Below are 6,119 nucleotides of genomic sequence, written 5' to 3'. Positions count from 1 at the left end.
AAATTCCATAGTACCTTCTTGTAAAGCCTCACCTCTCTCAGACTGTTTGTCACAGAAAGGCACCTACCTACCTACCCACCTCCCACCTTCAGTCTGAAAAATTGCCATCTACCCACAAAGAAATATGAAGTCAAAACTGATGATTCTGTCTGGAAGTAGTCCACTGTAATGTGACAGCTCCTCCTGCCCGGAGCAGAACAGCAGCGCCGGAGCCTGGGAGAAATACTGCTGACACCAACATCCAATTCACTTGATTTTCCTTTTCCTCTCTGGAAACAGTTCAAAGCCCTCTGCAGTCAGGGAGCCTGAGAGAGTCTTTTTAAAAGCTCTAGGAAAGGGTTTACTCTTTGCATTAGTCGACAGACTGCAATTTTCAGTGTAGAGAAGTTAATTGAAAACCAGGGAAGGAAAGGCTGTTAAAAGGCGAGCATCATGTGAATCTTGGCTCAAGGTAGTAAAGCCCAGCGTCCAAGCTAGTTTATTCCCTGTTTCCTTCTTGAAAGGGGTAGAATTTCAAGGGATAGAGATCTGAGGGCTTTTGGATGGTCATAAAGCTGCTTGGTAATGATGGAACCTCTCTTGCTGGAGAGCAGAGCGAGGGAGCGCAGGGCGCTCGCTGTGAAAGCCCGATGGGGCTTTGGCCGAATGCTTGTTAGAGCAACCCATTTCCTCTATTTCTATAAACATGTGTGTATAAAATTGCCAAATTGCTATTGCGCCTGGTCTCTATCCTCTCGCGGTCTGGATTTTGGGTCCAGCGCATTGTGAGGCGGTCACAGCAGAGCAGGTTGGTGCCCTCACCCCGTGCCCCCTGCCACCTCGCAGGCAGCGGTTGCTGCACTCGCACTTGTCAGATTGGCCCAGCTGCTTCATAGTTTGGAAGATCGCTTTCCAAACTGTGGTCGCTTGACTGCATATGATATTGGCACTGAATGTGAACCTTGCTTCAGGAGAGGCTGGTATGAATCCTTTTAGAAAACATCTGCCCAAACGTGTGCTTGTCTGTGCAGTGGGTTTCCTTTCCTACCCTCTGCAGGAAGGATTTGAGATCTCCTTGGCCGATGCTACATGTTCTGATGGAGATGCATTAAAAATTGATTACTTTTTTTTAGCAGGCTCCACTACTTTCCTGCTGGGGCTATTTATGTAGAACTAGATTTAAACATCTCCTATTTACTCATAAATAGTATTGACCTGGTAAAATCCATGCCATTTTCAGCAAAGTCTGTTCCATTTGAAAATAAGATAGAAATTTCCTGACTCCAGAAAGTTTTTCTAAAAGACCCTTATCTGATACACAAGTGGGGTCAAAGCAAGCTGGAAACTGAGAGCCAAAGTTTTCTGTGCCTCCTCCTCACCCAGGCTGCCACATGATAACAAAATCAACCAGTGTTGTTTTCCCACATTAAATCCCCCCCAACCATCAGAAAATTTTACTTCTCGGCACTTCTACTTGTGAGTTAGTAAAATCCACAGTCTTAACAGACTCGGCTGCTTTCCTCCTGCTGTACCATCTCTGAACCCCTCTGAGATCCAGAAGTGAGGCACGCAGCTGGCTGTCACCTCCGAGGGGCTCAGCCTGCGACTTGCTCCCAGGGTGACACCGTGCCTCGGTACCAAGTTCCTACAAAATGTAATTGCTGCTGCTTTCTTTCGACCAGAGGAAGGAGAGGTGCTGAGGGCAAAATCTCTTCTTTGTAAAGTAACCTCTGAGTGCATTGGAAATCGGGAATTCATTTCCACCCTTTTCCTGAGGGAGTCTAAACCCACATTCTCCCAAGAGAGTGGCCAAGCCAGTGGCTGCTCTGGAGTAGGGACACTTTCCTCCATCATCTGGAGCTAGGATAGTATAAAAAAAAAAATAAAAATTTGGGTCCCACTGGTGGCAGAGAGAGAAAAAGTGCTGTCAGAAAGAAGCAGGATCCAGTGAAAAGGAGACCGAGGCTCTGGACCGTACCCCACCATTGCTTTGCATTTTCCATCAACACCTATTCAACCAAGTACATTAGCTTTTGGACCAGGAACAAAGTCCTCTCCCGTCTCTGTGAACGCCTTACCAAGCAGCTTATACCCACGTAGATCCTGTGCCCCTTTTGCCTTTTAAGAAGATTGCAGGTGGATCATCTCTCTGGATGGCTCAGCTTTGACCAGATAATTTCCAAGGCAGCTACTAATCCCTGCGCAATGCTCCTCTTCCAGGCCCTTCAGTCCAGGATCTGGATCCACCCCAGTAGCCACACACCTTTGCTCAACCCCAGCAACTGCTATGCCTAAATTTCAGATGCTGAAGGTACTTTCATCCAGCCCTGAATGTATGCACACAGGAATCAGTGAGCTACTTGATGTATTGATTAAAGATTTATTATAGTTCTTAGAGCACATAGACCTCTTTTGGGGAAAATCTTGGATCAGGAATCCACCTCTGTCCTCACTAATCCTCATATTATTCTCTCTCATTACTTTGTATTGATTCATCTCCATTTCGTGTTGCAGCATTGGGTCATCAGTGTGTGTCTGATATTGCAATACATTATTTTGCGGTCTCCTGACTCTCTGGTATTTGGTGGCATCTGTTAGTATGGTTGACTCCTCTTTGTTTATTCAATGATGGTACCTTAATTTTTTCCTTGATAATACCAACATCCTACTGGTCCATTAGCTGGTTATATTCTGCCTGAATCCGAAGTTAACTCTTTTGTGCCTTCTCTTTTCTTTCCATTATACTACCTGCAAAATGTTATCAGGAGTTTTTTTTTTTTTAATCTCTTCTGACTTTCCAAGTGATACAAACCCCATGTGTGGTGTCATCCCATGGGAATTCACATATTACGATGGAGAGTAGAGAGCTCTCCCCTGCTATCGCATACCTCTAGGCTGTCATTCAGCCACTGGACTGAGGTACTCAGGACATTTAGGGAGCTTTACAAGAAAATAGCTACCCAGACTGAGTGCCACACAGACCCAATGTGTTAAGACTGGACTTCTGCCTATTTTCTCTCTTCATCGATATATTTTTGATTAAACATTTCAAGCCAGGGATTCCCCTCCCTCTAAGAAAGGGAGAGTGGGACCTAATTTCCTGGTTGAGGTTCGTTAGTGTTATTTTAATACAAATGGAAATCCTTTTCCCAAAGCCCAGCAAATCCCAGATACTTGTCTCTAAGAATATGGGAGGAAACCAGCAAGTGGTTCTCGCTTCCTAGTGAGGAGCAAACCTCTGCAGCAAACAGCAAGCCGAGTGCTGTGCTCCTGCTGGGGCTGAGTAGAGACGTGAGCCGGCATTGCTGGCACAGACACAGCGGAGCGACCTGGCCTCCAGCTGTCTGCCCGCACAGCCCTCGTCTTTCTCCACCACTGGTCCCTCTGAAGAGGGACTGCTCCATGTCTCTCTGGGCATGACCCACTTGCTGCCTCTCATCGGTTGTGATGGGCTTTTAATATTTTAAACTGTTAGAGAACATGTATCAGCCCCAGTGGTGATGAAACCTTTCTTCCACGTTCCCAGGCTTGTAAAAACGGTGTTGCAAGGGACTGCAGAGCACTTCTGTTTAGTTTCAAATCTACTTGTAACAGCTGGGCTGTATCATCTCTGGTGCTCAGAGCAGCACAGCACGGCGACCCCTCTCAGCAGGATGCTTTCTCAGGCTCAGCTGTGTCCCTTCAGGGTGTCTCTCATCTGACTGGCCCTTCCTGAAATGCATCGCAGATGCAGAGTAACAGTCTCCACTCGGGATTTCTCCTCATTTTCTTTTGCTGGACTGCCTGAGCAACAACGGCAGTACCTCTAGCACTGCTCTCCATCAATTAGAAAATCCTGTGAGCTCCCTAAATTGCAGTTATTGCTCTCATTTCCTCTGGATTCACAACAATAATAAAGGACAGCTGGACTGTGCTGTGTAAATCCTTCCTTGCTTGGCCAGCACGTCCTGTTTCGCAAGTTTTGAGGACGTGGCAATACCTTAGCTCCAGGATTTCAGTAACCTGACTATGCCAACAACTGCCCCATCCCACCGCTGGATAGAAAAGGGTCGGCTGTTGGAGAGGCATCACAGCAGGGTTTGGGAGAGGCTGGGCTGCTGGAAATAAGCGTTGCTCAGAAACACCTCTACTGTGTTCCCTGCAACTGATAATGTGAACACAGAGGTCTTGCAGATAATCCACTCAAGCCTTTTTAGGAGAATGAAAAGCCCTCAAATTTTTAATTCTGTTTTATTTTCCACCTTATCAAGCACATGGGCCTCAGCTGTACAGCATCCCTAACCAGAATGGAAATGAGGTCCTGTTGTCCGTAGTAACAATTTCTGCCAGCCCTGTTCGGACTTTGGCTCCCATTCATCCAAGAAGGGCTGCACTCCCAGAGAGTGATGCAGGTGTTGGTGCACCAGTGCTGACCTCCCAGCAAGTGCTGTTGTTATCTGCTGGGCTGTGGTGGCATCTGGTGTACACCTGTCCGTGCTGTGGTGAGGTGAGCTTTGACTCAGTTCTCCTGCGAGAAGAGTGGGATCTTGAATAAACCGTCTTCCAGTGATGCAGTCAATTGTGCTTTGGAGATACTGATCAGGGGTGTGGGAACTCCACCAGGATTAGTCTGACCTCTCTTTGTTTCATTTATGGTTTGACTGTATCCAAATCAAAGCTGTAGTTTTTTACTGTGCTTTTCTCATGCCAGCACCAGTATTTCTTCCCCATGAAAACACTCACTTCCAATACTGACTGGCTTTGACTTTTTTGATAAACAAAGTTGACCTTTAAAATGTCCTACACCTTCTTACTTTTCTAAACCTTAAATTGTTTTGTGCTCCTCTTTTTCAGCCAGTTCATTTTTTTTAATTTGCTTTTAAAAACACCATTGGCACCAGAGTTGAACCAACATCCTGGGTTTGTCTCGCCAGTGGCACAGTTGGGAGTAAAACTCACCTTCCTCCTTCTGCTTGCTCCTGTGTGGTTGAGCTGGACACATCCCCAGTCTTTAATTCAAATACTTCCTATGATAGAAAATCTATCGGGCGCTAATGGAAGATGTTCCCATGGTTAATTACTCTCTTTGGTTTGCAAAAAAAAAAATAACCAGAAAATGACTCCCCATACTTAGGTTGGATTGATCCAATTTCAGCTTCCAGCCATTGGGTCTTATCCTGCCCCTGTCTGCCAGATGAAAGAGCTCTTTCTTAATAGAAAAGCATATGGATACTTTTGTGACCTCTTAACCTTCTCTTGGTGAAATCAAATAAACGGAAGCTCTTTGGTGTCTTACTGCAAGGCAAGCTTTCCTGATGAGGGTCAGGACAGGCCAGCAGGGTTCAGGTCAGAGATCACATAAAAAGAAAATATTTATGTTCTTGGCCCACTTTCTGGAAACCCAAAATAGATGAACTGTGAAGAGGGATCGGACACTTAAATACATTTCCTCTCTCCCCTCTCCATGATTCAAATTAACAGAGAACTAATGGATAAAATTAATCAGGCGCTGTTTCATCCATCTCCTTCATGAAAAGGCAGGTTAGCATTAAACTACATTAAATATTACTTTCTTATGAGGAAATTGAGATTCCATACAAATACAGTTAATTAAAGATTGAAACCAGCCAATTACGTGAATATACACAAGAATGATTTGAATACGGATGCTACAAGATTGGAGGAGGGAAGAAGGAAACCTGTCTATGCCCCTAAAATCCCATTGAACAGCTTAGTGTGCATTTCATATTTAACTTAATAAAGGCATTTACTGTTAATGAGATGATAAATGTGCTAGAAAACAGGACTAAGTGATTAAACTAGGAAGTTCTTGAGGTGTAGCACTTGGTGAGGGTGAAAATGGGGAGGAAGCAGGTTACTGCGAAGGGACTCAGCGGACAGGCAGGTAGGCATCCAAAGAGGTGTCTCATAGTCCCTTCCTGGCCTCTTTGTCTCCCTGCCCTTCCCTCTTTCTTCCTGCTCTTCCTGGTGTTGCTAACTATTTTGCAAATGAGCCCTGATCGTGCTGTTGTTCTGTAGGTCTGCAAATGAGTATAAATGAAAAGACAACCTCTGCCCAGCGATTTTTCCAACCCCTGTGCATTGGCTTGTCCAAAGCCAGAGTACCGGAGGCTGGGTTAATAAGGAGTTGGTCACAGGAG

Source organism: Charadrius vociferus, unplaced genomic scaffold (assembly GCF_000708025.1).
Source record: "Charadrius vociferus isolate BGI_N301 unplaced genomic scaffold, ASM70802v2 scaffold1041, whole genome shotgun sequence".
In the NCBI taxonomy this organism is placed as follows: domain Eukaryota; kingdom Metazoa; phylum Chordata; class Aves; order Charadriiformes; family Charadriidae; genus Charadrius; species Charadrius vociferus.
Note: the sequence above shows the minus strand (reverse complement) of the source record.